This window comes from Rhinolophus sinicus, chromosome 1 (assembly GCF_057876585.1).
Source record: "Rhinolophus sinicus isolate RSI-liver-muscle chromosome 1, RSI-T2T, whole genome shotgun sequence".
NCBI lineage: Eukaryota > Metazoa > Chordata > Mammalia > Chiroptera > Rhinolophidae > Rhinolophus > Rhinolophus sinicus.
In genome coordinates this window covers 152236428-152257772 of record NC_142501.1, presented here as the reverse complement: position 1 = coordinate 152257772, position 21345 = coordinate 152236428, and the positions used below count along the sequence as shown (strand labels likewise).

The 21345-nt window shown below is 32.9% G+C and overlaps 1 pseudogene; it reads left to right on the top strand.

Moving 5' to 3' along the window:
- The first annotated feature begins 5294 nt into the window (after positions 1–5294).
- LOC141566979 (elongation factor-like GTPase 1 pseudogene) lies at positions 5295–6895 on the top strand (annotated as a pseudogene).
- Positions 6896–21345: the final 14450 nt, after the last annotated feature.

The window sequence follows — 21345 nt, the reverse complement described above, 5'->3', positions numbered from 1 at the left end:
TACCAAAGAGATTGAAATTTTAAAAAAAGAAACAAATAGAATTTCTGGAGATTAAGAACAAATTAAGAATGCAATAGCCAGCTTAGGAAGTAGAGTTGACCAGATGGAGGAAAGAATCAGTGACATCAAAGATAGAAACCTGGAAATGGCACAGATGGAAGAAGAAAGAAACTTGAGACTTAAAAGAAATGAAAGTACTCTACAAGAACTTTGTGACTCCATCAGAAAGAGCAATATAAGAATAATGGGCATACCAGAAGAAGAAGAAAGAGAGAAGGGAACAGAGAGTATATTCAAACAAATAGTCAACGAGACTTTTCAAACTTGTGGAAAGAACTCAAATTCAAGAAGCAAATAGAACACCTAATTACCTCAACCCCAACAGGCCTTCTCCAAGGCACATTGTATTGAAGCTATCAAAAATCAACAACAAAGAAAGAATCCTCAAGGCAGCCAGGGAAAAGAAGGCGGTAGCCTACAAAGGAATGGCCATTATATTATCATCAGATTTCTCAGCAGAAACTCTACAAGCCAGGAGGGAGTGGAAACAAATATTCAAACTATTGAAAGAGGGAAATTATGAGCCAAGAATAATATATCCAGCAAAGATATCCTTTAGATATGAAGGAGGAATAAAGACCTTTCCAGACATACAGAAGCTGAGGGAGTTTTATAATACACGACGTGCACTACAAGAAATACTAAAGGAGGCTATTCGACCACCATTAACAGGGACAATTTACGGCAACCAAAACATAAAAAGCGGGAGAGTAAAGGCCTGAACCGGAATATGGGAATGGAGAAAGTAAGCATGCTGAAGAAAATTAAATACTCTAAATATCAAACTTTCTTTTACATAAACTTAAGGGTAACCAAACAACAACAACAAAAAATCCAGAACTGAAATATATACTGTAGTGAATGAATAAACAGAGGGAAACATCATAGAATACCAACACACAGAAATAATAGACAATAACAACAATGCACAGAAACCATGGCGACACAGGCTTACTAGCAAACTAAAGATAGAATGATAGGAAATCCTCACATATCAATAATCACCCTAAATGTAAACAGACCAAACTCACCAATAAAAAGTCACAGAGTAGCAGATTGGATCAAAAAACTAAACCCACTATATGCTGTCACCAAGAGTCATATCTCAGCTACAAGGACAAGCATAGGCTGAAAGTGAAAGCCTGGAAATTGACACTCCAAGCAAATGGTATCCAGAGAAAATCAGGTGTAGCCATAATGATAACAGATGAAATAGACTTCAGGGTGAAAAAAGATAACAAGAGACAAAGATGGACATTTCATAATGGTAAAGGGGATTATACAACAAGAAGACATAACAGTCATCAATATTTATGCCCCCAATCAGGGAGCACCAAAATATACCAAGCAACTACTAACAGAACTAAAGGGAGAAAATGACCAAAACACAATTATACTAGGGGACCTAAATACATCACTGACAGCTATGGATAGATCATCCAAACAGAAAACAAATAATGAAATAGCAGCCCTAAATGACAAATTAGATGAAATGGAGATAATTGACATTTATAGAGCACTTCATCCTAAAACATCAGACTACACATTTTTTTACTAGTGTACAAGGAACATTCTCAAGGATAGACCATAAAAAGGAGATAAAACTAGCCTGAGCAAATTTAAGAAGATTGAAATCATACCAAGCGTATTCTCTAATCAAAAGGCTTTGAAATTGGATATCATCAGCAAAAAGAAAGCAGGAAAAAACACAAATACATGGAGATTAAATAACATATTTTTAAATAATGACCAGATCAAAGAAGAAATTAGAGGAGAGATCAAAAGATACATAGACACAAATGAGAATGAAAAAACATTGAACCAAAATTTTGGGGATGCAGCAAAAGCAGTTTTAAGAGGGAAATTTATGTCATTACAGGCCTATCTCAAGGAACAAGAAAAATCCCAAATAAATAACCTCACATTACACCTTAAAGAAATAGACAAAGAAGAACAAATGAAACCCAAGGTCAGCAGAAGAAAGGAAATAATAAAAATCAAAGCAGAACTAAATGAAATAGAGAACAAAAAGACAATAGAAAAAAAATAATGTGACAAACAGCTGGTTCTTTGAAAAGATTAACAAAATTGGCAAACCCTTGGCCAGGGTCTCTAAGATAAAAATAGAGAAGAAACTAATAAACAAAATCAGAAATGAAAAAGGGGAAGTTATCATGGACACCACAGAAATACAAAGGATCATCCAAGAATACTATGATGGACTATATGCCATCAAATTCAATAACCTAGAAGAAATAGACAAGTTCTTAGAAACATACAGCCTTCCTAGGCTGAACCATGAAGAACTGGAAAATCTAAACAGACTGATCACCAGTAACATAATTGAATCAGTCATCCAAAACCTTCCCAAAAGCAAAAGTCCGGGACCAGATGTCTTCACTAGTGAATTCTACCAAACCGTCAAAGAGGATCTAATACCAATCCTGCTCAAATTCTTCCAAAAAATTGAAGAAGAGACAGTACTCCGTAACTCATTTGATGAGGCTAACATTACCCTGATACCAAAACCTGGCAAGGACAACATAAAGAAAGAGAACTACAAACCAAAATCTCTGATGAATACAGATGCAAAAATCCTAAACAAAATTCTAGCAAATAGAATGCAACAATGCATTGAAAAGATTATTCATCATGACCAATTGGGGTTCATCCCAGGGGCAGAAGGATGGTTCAACATATGCAAATCTACCAATGTGATACATCACATAAAGAAAATAAAGGACAAAAATCATATAATTATATCAATTGATGCAAAAAAAGCATTTGACAAGATACAACATTTATTTATCATTGAAACACTTAATAAAATAGGTATAGAAGGAAAATACCTTAACATAATAAAGTTCATATATGACAAAGAGTCAGCTAATCTCATAATTAATGGTGAAAAACTGAAGCCCTTTGCTCTATGTTCAGGAATATGACAGGCTGTCCCCTATCACCTCTGCTTTTCAACATAGTGTTGGAAGTCCTTGCCAGAGCAATCAGGCACGAGAAAGAAATAAAAAGCATCCATATCGGGAATGAAGAAGTTAAATTGTCACTCTTTGCAGATGACATGACGCTTTATATACAAAACCCTAAAGACTCCACCAAAAAGCTATTAGAAACAATCAAAGAATACAGTAATGTGGCTGGCTACAACATCAACGTACAAAATCCGTTGCATTCCTATATGCTAACAACAAAATCTCAGAAAACGAAAAAAAAAAAATTCCTTTTGCAATTCTAGCAAAAAGAATAAAATACCTAGGAATGAACTTAACCAAGGATGTGAAAGACCTATATGCTGAAAACTATAAGACAGCTTTAAAAGAAATTGAAGAAGACACAAAGAAATGGAAAAACATTCTGTATTCATGGATTGGAAGAATCAACATAGTTAAAATGGCCATATTACCCAAAGCAATATACAGATTTAATGCAATCCTCATCAAAATCCCAATGGCATTTTTTAAAGAAATAGAACAAAAAATCATCAGATTTGTTTGGAACCACAAAAGATCCCGAATACCCAAAGCAATCTTAAATAAAAGAACAATGCTGGAGGTATCACACACCCTGACTTTAGCTTGTACTACAGGGTAACAATAATCAAAACAGCATGGTATTGGCAGAAAAACAGATGCGTAGAACAATGGAATAGAATTGAGAACTCAGAAATAAACCCCCATAAATATGGACGATAATTTTTGACAAAGAAGCAAAAAAGCATACAGTGGAGAAAATACAGCCTCTTCAATAAATGGTGCTGGCAGAATTGGAAAGCCACATGCAAAAGAATGAAACTGGAATGCTCTCTGTCACCATGTACCAAAATTAATTCAAAATGGATCAAAGACTTAAGCGTAAGACCTGAAACAATAAACTGCATAGAAGAAAACATAGGTACTAAATTTATGAACCTTGGGTTCAAGTAATATTTTATGAATTTGATTCCAAAAGCAAGGAAGTAAAAGCTGAAATAAATGAATGGGACTATATGAAACTTAAAAGCTTCTGCACAGCAAAAGAAACCATCGACAAAATAAAGAGGCAACCAACTAACTGGGAGAAGATTTTTGCAAACAGTGCCTCTGATGAGGGGCTTATATCCAAAATGTAGAAGGAACTCATGCAACTCAACAACAAAAAAACAAACAACCCAATTGAAAAATGGGCAGACGACCTGAAGAGACATTTCTCCAAAAAGGACATACAAATGGCAAATAGACATATGAAAAAATGCTCACCATCACTAATCATCAGAGAAATGCAAATGAAAATCACAATTAGATATCACCTCACCCCAGTTCGAATGGCTATCATCAACAACACAAATAGTAACAAGTGTTGGAGAGGCTGTGGAGAAAAAGGAACCCTCATACACTGTTGGTGGGAATGCAAACTGGTGCAGCCGCTATGGAAGGCAGTGTGAAGGTTCCTCAAAAAATTAAAAATAGAATTACCATATGACCCAGCAATCCCACTCCTTGGTATCTACCCAAAAAATCTGAAAACATTTATCCATAAAGGCACGTGTGCTCCAATGTTCATTGCAGCTTTATTTACGGTGGCCAAGACATGGAAACAACCAAAATGTCCTTCGATAGATGAATGGATAAAGAAGTTGTGGTATATATACACAATGGAATACTATTTGGTGGTAAGAAAAGATGAAATAGGACCATTTGTGACAACATGGATGGATCTTGAGAATATAATGCTAAGTGAAATAAGTCAGACAGAAAAAGCAGAGAACCATGTGATTTCACTGATATGTGATATATAAACCAAAAACAACAAAAGAACAAGACAAACAAATGAAGAAACAAAAACTCATAGACACAGACAGTAGTTTAGTGGTCACCAGAGGGTAAAGGGGGAGGAGGGCTGTAGATGAGGGTAAAGGGGATGAAATATATGGTGATGGAAGGAGAACTGACTCTGGGTGGTGAACACACAACGGGATTTATAAATGATGTATTACAGAATTGTACATCTGAAATCTATGTAAATTTACTAACAATTGTCACCCCAATAAACTGTAATTAAAAATAAACAAACAAGCAAACAAACAATCTAATTCAAAAATGGTTAGAGGACCTGAACTGACACTTCTCCCAAGAAGACATAAATAGCCAATAGATATACGAAAAAAATGCTCAACTTCACTAGCTTTTAGAGAAATGCAAATTAAAATCACAATGAGATATCACCTCTCATCTGTTAGAATGGCTATCATCAACACGGAAAGTAATAACTTTTTGAGAGATTGTAGAAAAAAGGGAAAACTCATACACTGCTGGTGTACTTATTGTACAAATTGGTACAGTCACTATGGAAAACAGTATGGAGATTCCTCAAAAAAATTAAGAATAGAATTACCATATGACCAGCAATCTCTTTTCTTGGTATCTACCCCAAAATCTAGAAACATTTATCTACAGAGATATAGTTGGTGTGCTCAAAATTGTATGCAAGTGGACACTTTGGTCAATGTTGCTCAAGCAATAGTTCTCTGTAATCAGCAGTGTCTAGACACTGATGGTAACCACTTTGAGCACCTCTTGTAATTTAAGAAGTCAAATGTGACTTGAATTCATCTTTTGTTATCAGTATCTATTGAGTATTACAATTTTAATACAGTTTTCCTTTCTTAAAATGTGTATGCATTTTTTTTTGGCACCCTCTGTATGTACCCGTATGTTCATTGCAGCATTATTCACAGTGGCCAAAATAGGAAACAACCAAAGTATCCTTCGATAGATGACTGGATAAAGAAGATATGGTACATATATACAATGGACTATTACTCGACCATAAGAAAAGATAAAATACTGCCAATTGCAACAGCATGGACGGATCTTGAGATTATCATGCTAAGCGAAATAAGTCAGACAGAAAAGGTCGCAAACCATACAATTTCACTCATACGTATGATATAAAACTGAAAGCAACAAACACACAAAATAAACAGGCAAGCACAAACTCATAGATAATGAGACAACAGTTTAGTAGTTAATAGAGGTTAAGGGGAGAGGGGGGGTTCGTAAAAGAAGGTAAAGGAGGTCAAATGTATGGTAACAGAAGCAGATTTGATTTTGGGTGGTGAACACACAATGCAATATATAGATGATGTATTATATAATTCTGTACTTGAAACTTATATCATTTGATTAACTAATTTTACCCCAATAAATTTAATTAAAAAACAAACAAACAAACAAACAAAAAACAAAACAGTGGGAGAAGATGAAAGCTATTCTGTCAAGATGAAAACCATGATGGCTGTTCTCAGCTCATTGAGAAGAGGACTGCCCAGAAAGGGGAAACATTGCAGCCTGATTGTTGTGGACCCTTCTCGGGACAGCTAATTGCCACCATGAAAGAAGTGTGCTTCTCTGTGCTTCAAATGAAACCTCAGTGCTTGATGGCAGTTATGTCATATGTGGCATCATGGCCATGGATAATGTGCTTGGTTAGGTTTATATTTCTTTTTCAAAGAGAGAAACTTAAGTGCTTATTGGTATGAAAGAAGGGACAGACATGTTTATAATCAAGGCTCTGTAGCACATTGCCAAAAGACTTTCTTCACTGATGATATCAGAAAGAGGCCAGTTCAAAAGTAGTGTTCAGCCACTGGAAGGCCATTCCCAGCTACTCGTTCTGGATACAAACCACTGGGGAGGAGTACTTGCACTTTGGGAAAAAGTCTGACTCAGAGAATCAGATCTGGAAGTACATTAACACAGTTATAAATTGGGAAGATCTTTATCTGGAAAAGATTGCAGCGCACATGGAAAAGCAGAGAATCCTCGGCCAAAATAAATAACTGGTATTTGCAGTCCAGATGCATGGACCAAACCCTGAGATTCCACAGTAAGGGTCCAAGCAGAGAATCTTCCAGTCTACTACTTGGATCCTACTTGGACCGTACTACTGGAAGATTCTCTACTTGGACCCTTACTGTGGAATCTCAGGGTATAAACCAAAATAGATAACAATTGTTTCCACAGTGCTTGACATCACAATAATGACTCAATAGATTGTTTTCACTTCTGACAGTTGGTATACATACCAGCTTGGACATGGATAACACTTTCTTGGACATGGCTGACAGACACTTCAGGAAGAGAAAAAGAAAAAAAAAAAAAAAAATCTACCTGCCTTTGAGAACGCCAATTTAGATGAGAAAGGATCTATAACAACAATGGGATAACATTACACAGTCAAAAGAAACAATGAAATAAAAAAAGACCGATAATACTACTTATTGTCCAAGATATTGAATGACTAGAACTCTGAAATACAGTGTGTGGCAGTTAAAATGGGTACAAACACTTACTTAGGAAAACTGACACAATCAATTAAAATTAACCATAGGTGGATCCTATGTTCTAGCAATTTTACTGCTAATCATACTCCCAACAGAAATGAGTACAAATGTACATCAAAATAATGTACAAGGATATTCATATTCTCAATAGTCAAAGACTGGAAAGAACCCCAAAACCCATCATTAGTATTTGGTAAACCAAATTTGGTATATTTATACAACGAATATTATATGATGATAAAAAGACTGAACTACTGCCACATGCAAAAATACACATGCATTTTACATACTTAACAATGAGCAAAAAAAAAAAAAGAGACACTGACGAATAAATACTGATTCAGTTTATGTAAAGTTTAAAATCAAGAAAAAATAATCTCGATTTTGTAAGAGAGGATAATTGTTACCCTGGTGAAAGAGATAATGACTAGTAGCGAACACAAATGGGGCGGAATTCTTTATCAGGATGATGGGTGTAAAGTGTGCTTATTTTCTGAAAATTGGCAGATCTGCGCATCTATGATACAGATATCTTTCTGTGTTTAGGTTAAAATTTTATAAATGGTTATTTAAACAAATACTGTGTGATCCTTCGAAAAGTAGTCACACATGATGCATCTTTTCCATCACTGCAAGTTTGCAATTTCAAAAATAAATAGAAACATCAAACGGCTAGCAATTGAACATATACATGTAAATCTGAGAGACAAGATGTGAAATCTAACAAGAGTCTTTACCCTAATTAGGATGGGCTCTGGCTTAAACATGCATTACTAATGCACCTCCAGGAAAAATTCCTTTCCTTTCTCCTAAGCTAAATTTCTACTTCCTTCAAGACCCTAATGTCTCCTTCAAGCCTCTCTTTAAAAAAGCTAAAGGGAAAAAACAAAACAACAACAACAACAACAACAAAACAGAAAAAAAAAAAAAACACTGCCTCTGAAATCTCTGAACTCCTATAGGGGATGCGTCATACAGTGCAGCTGTTGATTGCATATGTTATGTGTTCTCTGCTTGCTTCACACAGCTACTACTACTTAGTCCTTCCCAATCCCTAGCTTATTAGTTGAGGGCCGGAATTCCCTACAATGCTAACAGTCTTAGACTTCTGAGTAGAGAGAATACATAGTAAACTAAGGAAGAAATTCAAAAGGCTGCTAATCAGGATATAAAGATATAGATAAGATTTTTCTTGTATAATGACCTTTAAGTATTTCCCTACCAATATTTATTAGCTTTTACTCTTTTATCTTTACTATAATTACTTACTCTATATTTCTTAGAAAAACAATAAACATATTATTTTGTCAATTCAAAAATAAGTGATGAATTGAAATACCAGTCTCTGAATGTGAGTTGACTATACCTATATTTCAAGCACATACAATATTACGTGCCAGATGTCAACAGGGGTTTATACAGACTGATAGAATGGTTATGTTGCAACAACAAAGAATCCCACAAGTCTCAGTGGCTTAATACAAGAACAGTTTCTTAGTCACATTACCTGTCTCTCTTGGGTGAGCAAAGCAGTTGCACATCATAGTCACTTGGGGACATAGGCTGAGAGGTGCTTCAGCATGACCATGCCCCCATTCCTATTGAAGTTTCTCCATGCGTATGATACGTATCATTTCTTCTCCTATTTAGTTGGTCAGATAAAATGAAAAGTTACAGCTAACTCCAAAGAGGTAGGAAAGTACAATCTTACCAGATATACAGAAAGGGAAAAAAAATCTGGTTGTAGGGAGATAATTCTGGTGGGCAGAATTCTAAGAACACTTTATGTTTCTCATCCCTTGATGTGAACACCTTGTGTAATCCTCTTGCTTTGAATATGAGTAGAACCTCTGAATATGACTCACACCTGTGATTAAGTTATCTTACAAGGTAAAGGCATTTTGCAGATGTAATTAAGATGCCAAATCAGTTGAATTTGAGGGACTCAAAAGGGAGATTCACCTGGGTGGGTCTAACTTAATAAGTGAAAGGGATATTAGGTCCTTCCTGAAGAGAGAGTCTCCCATTGGCCTTGAAGAAATAAGCTTCTATGTGTCCTATAACTGCAAGGAAATAAATTCTGCCAAAAATCACATCACTTTAGAAGAGAATCCCAAGTCTCAGATGAGAACCCGGTCCCCGCCAATACAGTGACTGCAACCTTGTGAAACTGAGCAATGGACCCAGATGAGCCACTCCCAGATACTTGGCCCATTGAAACTGTGAGATCACAAATGTGTATTGTTTTAAGGAACTAGATTTGTTATGTATTATACAGCATAGAAATGTAATAGAACAACTAAAGATTAATGTGCTCACAACAATGTCACAATCATTTTATAATTTAGGTAATATTTCCATTTTACAAACAAAGAAACAGTCATAGAGAGGTCAGGTCTTATTCTGGTACGTGGTGGAACTGAGATTATTTCTATGTTATATTGTAGCCCTTCTACTATACAGCATTTTTTGTTTGTTTTTTTAATCATTCTAGATAATTTAAATTTGTTATTTGGAAGTATCTGGAAGGAAGAAACATTAATTTCTTTTCTATGCTGAGAAACAGAAAATCTGGAATTAAAGTCAAATAAGGTGTAGCACCATTAGCACAGAGAAATGTACGAGTGAAATAGGACAATTTTCATCTCATTCTCCTGCTCTTTTTCTACCTCCACTAAAAACCAGGGAACCAATCCATTAGTATTCTTGGCATATACTGGATCCGCATGTCCAAACATTTGCAATTCTTTTACAATATAAATTATTAGAAACTTGTGAAAGTGAGATCCTCAAAGAATAGTTTACCAAGCCAAACACTAAAGTTTAGTAAATATCAATAAACAACAAACAGTATAATCACATCCATTAATAATGCTGTTACATATCATTTATTTTATAAAAGCTAACAACTCATTAGCTAAAACATTTATCATCTTTATAAAAGTAGTGTTCTGTGAAAATTGAGCATGTTTACAATATATGATCAATTGCAATGCCATTTATTGATAATTGATAATGGTTTTATTAAACTGTTTGTTTCATTGAAACAAAATTAGTTCAGAAAATAATCAATTTGTGTACATTCCCCAACTACATGAGTTTAATATGCATTCACGTCTCATGCATAGCTAAGAAAATAAACCATTTTAAAAACAACTTATTATAGATATACCTTACTCACTGAAGAAAATAAAAAATGAGAAAATCAAAATTTAAAACAGGGGTTTCCTAAAGAGAGTTAGAAATAAATTATGTTATTGTAGAGCTTTCCCTCCAAATTATGTCAGATTATAAGATTTCTGATAATTATATATGAAAAAGTCTATGGGTTGAGAATACCTTGGGAATATCACATGGAGACAATTCATCATATGATATATTCTTATGGCTAATAGTTAATCAATACCTTTAAGTTTGGTCATATATATTGGGGGTCAAAATAACCCCAATTATTCTTCCAGGCCAGACAAGTGAGTATAAGATGTTCTCCAAATGCAAAAGCCTTTGAAAATGCCATGAGGTTGACAGTTATAATTTGAAACATTCAGTTTGCTTTGTGCAGGAATATCTAGATCAAATAGATATTTCAAAAATAGATAAAGACAAAAACATTGCGAAGGGAGTTTTAGTTTTCATAAGCAATATCTAGAGGAAAGTTGGATTACGTTCAAATAATAAACCAATTCAATATTATTTTTTGTTCCCCTGAATATTTGCATTAAACTCAATTTAAAAAAAAATCTCTAAAGTAAGATGTTTTGAGTTATATAAGTACTTCCAAATAAGTTTGTCTTTATTTTGGACTTTATCCTAGCTTGAATTTTAGCTTACTTCACCTTCCACGTTAAGAGATGATACCTTTGAAATCAAATCAACAATCAAATGTTGAAAATTTACGTACAAATCTTGAATTGGTCTATACACATTTGTCCATTTAGTTATTCTTCAGATTTAGTTTAGAAGCCTAGGTTTTTCTTGTTTATTAAAGACACATACATTTTAAACCCAGTTTACTGGCTATCTAAACACAGATGTTCTTTTCCATCGCTCATTATTGCTATCAACTTCGAGTTCCAGTCTCTGCACAGTGTTTCAGTTCCTGAGATCTTGAAGAATAATGCAGATCATTTTACCATAGTTCCTCTCTGAGCATAACCTAGAGGATTTATATTGTGAGTCACCCAGAAATTTCTGAAATATTTTTAGCCCCATTTCCTTTTCAATGTTTTCCCATCTTGGCTCATGCTGCACCCTCAATACCTTCTTCTATCATTGATACGTTTTTACATACACTGAAACTCTGTATGTGTAGTCTCTAACAATTAACCTACATGTAGTCTGATATTGGAATCAGTTACAATGAAATATTTGTTTTCCTATAAAAGGGATTTTAAATAGTTGAATATCACCCCAATTCGTATTTGGATAGATCAAGACAGGTAAAACTTTTGTTATGTAACTATTTTCAATGGTCTTTTATGTCATATCTAAACTCCAAACACTCAGCTTTATAAAGCATGGTATTATTAGTTTTCTCTTTTATTTATTTAATCCTACTTCTCCATATTTCCCATTGCAATTCCTTTGTCTCTTTTTGGAACTTCCTTTTCCTACTTTCAACATGGATGATAGTCTCTGTGCTTTGTCACACATGGCCCCCAGTTTGCAAGCAATTTCTTTTAGTCTTTTAGTTATACAAATCTAACCATTATGCTAAATTCAGTTCAGCTTTTACATCACCTACAGATTCAAAATGTATTTTTCCAGTCCATGCCAATTTTCAAATATTTTGAGCTGGTAACTATTGCTACACCACTAAAAAATCAATTATTTTCTAACGTTTTGGCATCATTAGTTTTATATCTCTTAACAAAAATATAGAAATTCTAAGTTTTAGAAACATAATTTGTGCCTCTTTTTGTTTCTCAGTAACTTAGTACTGTGGTAACTCATAAAATGGGGACAATAATATTCTTATTAGGTAAGGTCACATGATATATTAACATAAAGTATTAAGCAAAATTCCTAGAACATACGTCCTAACTAAATATTAGGTAATAATAGTTAATTAATTCATGCTTTTGGTTTGATATTGCTGAAACTACACAGAAAGTTGCTCATAATTTGATCACTTTGAAGGTTCAATTTCATATATGTAACTAATCAGAAGTAAATTTTTACAAGGAATATAATATATTCCTGCTATTTAGGAAAAAATAATTTTAACAGAGTTAAAGTTACACAATGCAAAGGGTAAAAGAAGACTTTATTAACAACTGTACATTTATTTATATATCAGTACTTGGGTTGTGTGATACTTAATTACTTATAATTATATCATTTTAACAAGGGATATGTGAGATAGATATTTATATCTATATCATCTATCTATATCTATATTTATATTTGTCTATATAATCTATATCTATATCTCTATTCAGATCTATATCAATGTTTTCAGATCAAATGTGGAAAAGCATTAAAAATTCTAAACATTGCTCTTAAAAATGCTAACCAAATTGTCTCCCTTATGATTATATGATTATTTTGTTTTTAACTGTGAAGAGTCCAATGTGACTTCTAAACCATGGTGGTGGTGGTGGTGGTAGTGGTGGTGTGTTTGTGTCTTTATGTTTTCTACACTATGAACCTGTCTCACCTTTGTCATTGGACATGAGTAAAAGCAAACAATTCCATAGTCATGGGTATCTCCCAACACTGGTTTGTTGCTACTTGAACCTCTATATCATGTGTCATAGTATCTGGATAAGGAGTTAGTTACAAGCTCATGAATTTCATCAATAAAAAAAAAATTATACTTCTCTAAAGGTAAAGTGTTTTACTTTTCTTAAGGTACCAGTAGCAATTCATTGGTCTAAAATGAATTGTACTGTCCAGTTGACAAGATGAAAAGAATCTTGTTATTCCTAGGTAGCCCTGGTCTGCTTCCGTGCTTCAGATCTGATTTGAATATTTAACTTCCTTTTGGGAAAAAATCATTATTAAATTACCAGAAGCCTTTTTAATTGTGCTAAGGCTAACAGAATAATGATATTTATTTAGGGAAAGAACTGGATGAATTAATGTGATATAAATAATCTGGTCAAAATAACATTGTGGCCCAGTACCAGTACTTTGAAGCATCTGGCACCATTTGATGTGTAAAAAACAGTTTACCAGATGAACTGGGACTGTTTTACAGATCAGATTGTTATGCTGTCATGGAACTCTTTTTATGGAAAATGGCATCATTGATTTAATAATAAGGGCATTGCTGGAGAAGATGTAACAATATGCTATTTCCTCCCAAACAAAATAACAAACATTATTAGGATTTCCAATGCAAAATACTAGAATTGATACTTTCCATCTGGTGTAAGGTCAAGGAAAATGGCAATGACATAATGTTACCAAATAGCTAAATTTTGTGAGATGCATCCAGCTTTAGATGAGATTAGGTTTTGTTAAATATCTTGGTATAAGTGGTGGAGAAAGGCCTAGGTTTTGCAATGATTTCAAAGCTCCCCTTAAAATATTTTCAAGGCAATTCCAAGGAACATGTAGGGCAACATTCTCTTTATCACCAAAATCTATTTAAAAAAAAAATGAGACATTTGTTATTGCATTATATAGGGCCATATTTTTGGTCTCCATTTTCCCTTAATTTCTTGGGGAGATAATTGACAGCATTATCCTTTAAATTTATTTTACCTGTTTTGTCCTTTACAATTTGACATGTGCAAATTTTATTATTCCATTAAATTCACTGAGGTCAAATCCTGGCTGAGGCACTTGCTGTGTGACCTTGGACTAATGACTCAGTATTTCTGTGCTTCAGTTTCTTCATCCTATTCCAGAGAGTGGCTGTGACAATAAATGAATTATTTTATATGGAGAACTTAGTTCAGTGACTAATATATACTTGAAAGGTAAAAGTCTAGTTACTTTTGGCATTATTAAAATTATTTCATCACAGTGCCAATTGACGGGTTAAACATTTTTGTTGCTTATTTTCTGCAGGTTTAACGCTTCCCATTCTATGAAAATAGAACAAATAGAGGCTAGAGTTTTTCTATCTTAAGATCTCAATATTCCTGTGCTTCAAATTCGTAATCCTATCCCAGAGAGTGATTATGAAGATATCTTAAAGTCTTTCTTCTTGGTTATTTATTTTAAGGGCTCAAAGTCATAAACCCTTAAATTAAAAAATGCAGAATCTAAGTAAGAAGACAGAATTCAAGAATTTCTGATTCCAGAACTTTAAACCATAAAGTGAATTAATATGTTATTTTGATCTCAGGTTCTTAGATATATAATCACTTTAATGTCATAAATATGCTTTATGCAAATTGTGAGAGATTAAATTTGATTTTTTAAAAATAAAGTATACTAAAATAAATGTAACTTCCAGAATTCACCTTGAGTAGAATACCCAATGTTACAATCAATCTGCAACACATATCTGCAGGTAACCATGTGATAACTGACAACTGTGGAATTACATTTTGATATAATTCTTTCAGCCTATTCTTTTGATGTGAATTTGTAAATTTTGTTGATAATATTAGTCTTAGATGCTCTTCAGCTTCTGACCACATTCCATCAAAGGGATCTAAGCCCATTCACATAATTATACTAATAGAAAGCTTACATCTTGGTGAGGTTTAATAGATTTAATTTTTATATTGAATAAGTGATTACATTAAAAAATGATTTTTTTTTAATCCTACATAACTGGTATTATTTTTTCAAGAAAAGATAATTAAGTTAGTAACTATTTCTCATGTTTCTCTTATTTCCCTAAAATTTTTCTCCAAGCAAAACAACAAATAATTCCTTCAATCCTTCCTCATGTGAAATTTTTCTGAGTCCTTCATTGTCTTGGTTGTTGTATAGATACAATCTTGTGTGTGCTAATAAATTTTGAAGACAGTCTATAATATATTTTCCATCTAGTGCAGGGCATAGAATTCTCTCTCACCATAAGCTGCTTGAATATTAGGTATGTGGACTCAGCTTTTTCTGTTAGTCAACTGGAATTTCTGGAACTTTTGCTCATGAACTGATATGATTCCGTGACTTCTCCACTGTGCTGTTGAATTTGCTTATTGAAATAACTTCACATGTGTATAGTTATTTCTATTAATTTACATCTCATCAGTTCTGCCACATTGTTTTCTCCTAAAAATATTACCATGCTATTAAAATTTGATTCATTGAGCACTTAGTAATTCACAGACAGTGCTAAGAAGTTATTTTATTAAGCATTCACAGCAATAATACATACAATATACTATTTTCATTTTATATCTAACTCTTCTCAGATTTTTGTCAACCTCTCTTAACTCATCTTTTAAGCCACTAATAAAGAAAATTTAACAAGTGAAGAACAATCACAGAGTTGATCAATAGGCTACCAAAGATGTTCTTCTTAATTTAAATGCAAGTAGATTCAGGTTTAAATGCTTTCTTGGTATATCTACCTAGATATGTCATGGATACTCCAAACCTGCATGTCAAACGATTTCCTTGTCAGCTTCTTCACTTCTCAATTTACTTGCAGTTTCTCAAGCCATAAAACTTTCAATGAAATCCTGATTTTCTGCTGCCTGCATGAATTCTTATGCTGTCCATTTCTTGTATCTCACTGCTACTGTTCTAATCCAAGTAAGTCATTACCATACTGTCTCTTCCTGTCTGTCAAATCCACACTCATGACTGCAGTCAGAGTGATCTTTAAAGAGAAACATCCCTGATTATCAATTCCCTTCTTAATACCACTCAGTGTTTTCCCAGCGCGACTTGCATTAAATTCATTGTTTAGGATGGCCTTTAAGATTCTTCATAATCTGCCCCCCTTCTTGCTTTTGGCGTGCTACACACAATAGGCTTATTTAAATTCTACAACAAATGTCCTCATTTGTCTTCGATCTTTTCAAACATGACATTTCCCTTCTCTTCTTGCCCCTCCTCCCCTTCCTCTTCTTATTCCTACTATTCCAGGCATACACCGATGAATAAAAAAGACACTGACCTTGTGGAACTTACACTTTAACTTGAGAAGACAGAAAATAAGCAAATATACAAGTAAATATAAGTTTTTTGTTTTGTTCTGTTTTACCAAATTTGCTTCTTCTACTGACGAAAGTATACTGATGTGGACCAAAGTATACTGACTGACTAAAGAATATAGACTAAAGTATACTGATATTCCATGTGAAAGCTTAAACATCACTTCCTCAAGGACGCTTGCCTTGACCTTGCAGACTGTTACTCCCATCTGAACAACATCCCTAATAGTTCCTTTTTAACATGTCATATTTGTTATGATTGGTTTAAGGTATGCCATCCCTAATAGCCTGACAACTCCATAAACTAAGTGTCTGCTAGTATATACTTAGACCACTGTATAGTTCCTGGAGGAGAGAAAGTAATCAATAGCTATTTATTAAATGACTGATTGATCAACTATAAGTTGAACACGAAACCACATACTTTGCACTTTAACCAAATGATTCTATCTTATTTCTACAGATTAACTCTGCAGAAGTCTAAAGATCGTATTTATTTTTTTATTTTTAAAATAATGTCTGGATGGGGAAGAGATGGAGAAAATGCAAGTATCATTTTATTAGGTAAAAATGCATATTAGAAAGTCACCATATTCAGAACTGTATCATACTTCTGCAAAGATAAATAAGCCATAGCTGAAATGAATGGAACTAAAATACCTAGTACTACTTAATATATGTCAAATTTTAATTATAGGAGTTATTAATCAGAGATAAAAGAGTGGATTATTAAAAACAGTGTTGGAACAACTCACTTTTTGAGAAAAGATCTCAAATGTTTATTTATAGTATCAAAATAATCCCATATTTCAAATAAAAATATTCCAGGTGGGTTAAAAATGTAATTGTGAAAAATTAAACCATAAAAATAATAGGAGAAAATGCTTATAGAAATAGGAAAGCCCTTTCTAAGAAGGGTCACAATGTCATTCAGTTTCAGGAAACTTCTTACATAGAAAATTAAGTGGTTGGTATCCCCTACCTGAATACTATGTGAATGGCATTTTCTGGAAAGCAGTCTGCAGTCTTTATCCTAAGGTGTCATAGAAACCAGAATCAAGTCATGATTATTTTTTCCTATAATATTTTTTAATTACTGAAATAGCACAATGTAAGTAAATTATTTTGAAATGCAATTCATGAATTGGGAATATTATTTTCTTTGTAAATCACACCTTTAAAGTATCCATACTATAAATAGCTCTTAGGTATTAATACAAAAACATATATAACATGTAAAAAATAATAAAAATTTTTATTAAACATTTCACTAGAAAATAAACAATATGTAATATTAAAAACTGTGTTATACATAAAAGAAGTGCCAATTAAAATAAGTTTGTTGTTTAAAAATTCTAATAGATTGGTAATGAAATAAGTGGAGAAACAGGAAACCTTATTGTTTACTTCTTGTAAATTCTAAAAATTGTTTCTTTGCTAAATTTTCATTAAATGCACAAAACATGTATGCACTGAAAATTTATCTTAAAGAAATGATTGCATATCTCTACAATCATTTATATACAGATTTTTAATTTTTGTATTTTGTCTGAGAGTAAAAATTGGAAAATAAACTAAAAGTCCAATAATAAAGTTTGGTTAAACAATGAAGATAAATTCAATATTTGTTCTTAAAATAATGACTCAACTCTATAATGATATGGAAAAATATTTATGATATAGTTTTACTCTGGAAAAAATTATAAAACAATATTGTAGTATAATTGCATTTTTACTAAAAATGCATATATGTGTATGTACATTTATATTGGAAATGTTCTGCAAGAAATCATAACACTTCAAACTGGTTATATCTAGATGTTGGAATTTATGATGGTATTAGCTTTTAAAAACTTTTATTAAGAACTGGGGTGACTGACTTCAAAAATCCTGGCTTCATAAATTAATGAGATGTGTGAATTTCTGTGGCTCATTTTCTCCATTAAAAATGGTGATAGTAATAGTATCTGCTTTACTTGTTCTAATAATTAAAATAGTTATTATATGTAAATAACTTAGAAGAACTTTGTACAGGATGAACACTCAAAGTTAACTTTTTTCCTTTGTTATTCTAATTGCTTTTTCAATATTTATCAATTACTTTCGTAATTAATAATAAAACTCATCTCACTAGAAGGGCTTCTATGTAATCTGTGGATAATACAATGAAACTTACTGGATGACAAAAATTAAATTATTAAATTTGCTAGGCAAGGCAAAGAAAACTTATCTTGTCTTCCTTCATTATTTATTTCTTTGGGATTATTTGTAATCTTATCAAATGTTATTTATCATAGTTTCCCATATTCTTAAAGGTTGTTTCCTTAAAGTTTCTTTTGCATTCAAGTCTAATTCATCCTATTCCTAATTTAAATATTATGAATAATATTCTGACCCCATCCACTTCTATTCTGTGCTTTCAATAACTGGGATTATGTTCTTCAGATTCCTGTTATCCTGTTCTTCAGGTTCCTGTTTGCTACCCCCACATCCCACCCCCACCGTCACTCAGCCAGTTCCATTTCCAGAGTTATAATCCTTTAAAGGGAACTCTCTATTTCCCTGACTTCATGTTACCATCTTGAGAAAATTAACCCAGAACAACCTCATCTTTTCTGTTACTCACTACTCCTCAAGGGTGAGTGACTTGCTTGTTAGATGAGTCACTGACTGACTGATGCAGTTCTATCTATACCTCTCGTATTGAACCCACCTGCCTGCAGAGTCTGTGCAGTTTAGTTTACTCTTTACACTAAAATAATCTAAAGCAATTGGCTGAGACCTTCAATGTGGGACATACTGAGCCAGAGAAAGGAGGCTGGGAAAAAGGATGGCAGTAATGCTGTCTATTTCAGTAGCAGTATTAGCAAACACTTTATTCACAGATCAAAACCATGACCTCCACTCGGTTATTTATAATATTAAAGCTGACATTTTGATCAAAATATTTCTGTGTCCAGTTCAGAACTTGAAAGAGACAGACAGCTTATTACCTATTTGGCCCTTATCCAATTCTGAAAAATGATACACTTATTCTCTCTTATTTTAGGAAAATGTGCTGAATCAAATGTTCTAATTAAGCCTCCTCTATGCTTCTAAATACACTTGGGACCTCAACTGACATCCTAGAACTGGATTTGTTACAATTCTTGGATTCGAAAATTTATTTGTAGGTATTTTATTTCTGCTCTAAATTTCCTTCTTCCCACCCCAATTTTGGTTATCTTTCTACACATTTAACATATCAAATTGTGCTTTATCATATGATATCTGATACCAAGCTGCCTGGCTCTGAATCCCTCTCTTGCTTACTGGCTATATCAATTTATGCAGATTTTATCACTTGTACAATAAAGGAAAAAAATCACACCTAACTGCTGCTATTTTGCTGATTAGCTGAGGGTTTCTAACATGTTAATAGTCATTCATTTTAGTTAAAAAGGCATCATTCCTTTTATCTTGACCCACATTCTTTTCAGAAACCCACATAACTAGTATCACCTGAAGAAGTAGTATAATAATATAGTTGTTAGACCATGTGTATCTATTTTGTAAATGCTCATCTATTTCCCTATCAAGTATTTTTCCAGAAGCATAGATGTTAGCAGAAGATATATTCAATAACTATACTAATAGTTGAAATCTATCATTATAACTATAGTTGTCTTTGGTGTTAGAAAAGCATCACCCATAGAAAAAGTATTTACAACTTACTCATATCATTTAATCATCCATGTAGTCATTACATTTATTTAACATCAATGATTTGACTGAGGCTTTAGTTGATAGAGAAGCTTATATCTTATCTTCCAGTTGCTTTTAGATAGATAGGACAGGACTGTAAGTATAATATTATGTGGAAAATGGTGTCAGTAGAGGAGAACAGCTAAAGTACTACTGGTTCTTGAGGTGAATGAGAAATTATAGCTGGAATGATCCAAGCAGTGACCTGGGATATATTGCAGTTGTTCTAGACATTGAAGAGTTGATATGATTTACACATCCAAAAATAAAGTGTGTATAAAAATTTATCTTGCTACATGAATTCAATTTTGCATTTAAAAGTATTTTAAGGTTATTATTTAACTAAATAGGGACTTTAGGCAAATTAACTTGAAATTCAGCAATATGTTTTTTTTCCATAATGAGTTAAGTTTTGGAAACATCCAGAGTCATTTTAGATTAAAATAATAATAATTACAACAAAAACAAGAACATCAATCTGTGAGAATACTGGAATAAATAGTAAGTGATATAAATAGTAAGTGATATTTTTTGATAAATAATATATTTCCTCCACTTGACACTAAGAAAACATGAGTTAGCTTTCGGTAACATTTATCCTACTTATCAACTGCTATTATTTTAAATTATATGTTATCTCAATTATCTAATTATCAAAATCTTGTCTTCTAACTTTTTTTTGTCACACTTGGAAAACAATCTTTCTGTCAGTGAAAACAAGCAATAGTAGTTTGCAATCCATACTACAAAAGAAAGAACAGAATTTCTGAAATGCTCAATTGCCAGAAAAAAACCCTTTGACATACTTGTATTTTCTTTGCCATCTATCAACAACAGTACAATGAATGAAGACACAAAACTTTATTAGCTACTTAGGGAAATTACTTGTTTACAGAAAGCCTATAATTGGATCCTAAATATATTAGTGCCTGAAAATCTTTTGAAGCAATTTTCATGATGCAGGAAGATAGTCAAGTAATTTGAAACTCCAATTTTGTTTGAGGATTTCAAATGTGCCAAATGTCATATAAAACCACAGACATTGTTGAATTATGGCCAGTTTGTTGCCTTATGTTGGGATTTCAAATGACATTTTTCTTTTAAGTAGGAATAATAGGAGGGAGTTCCGTT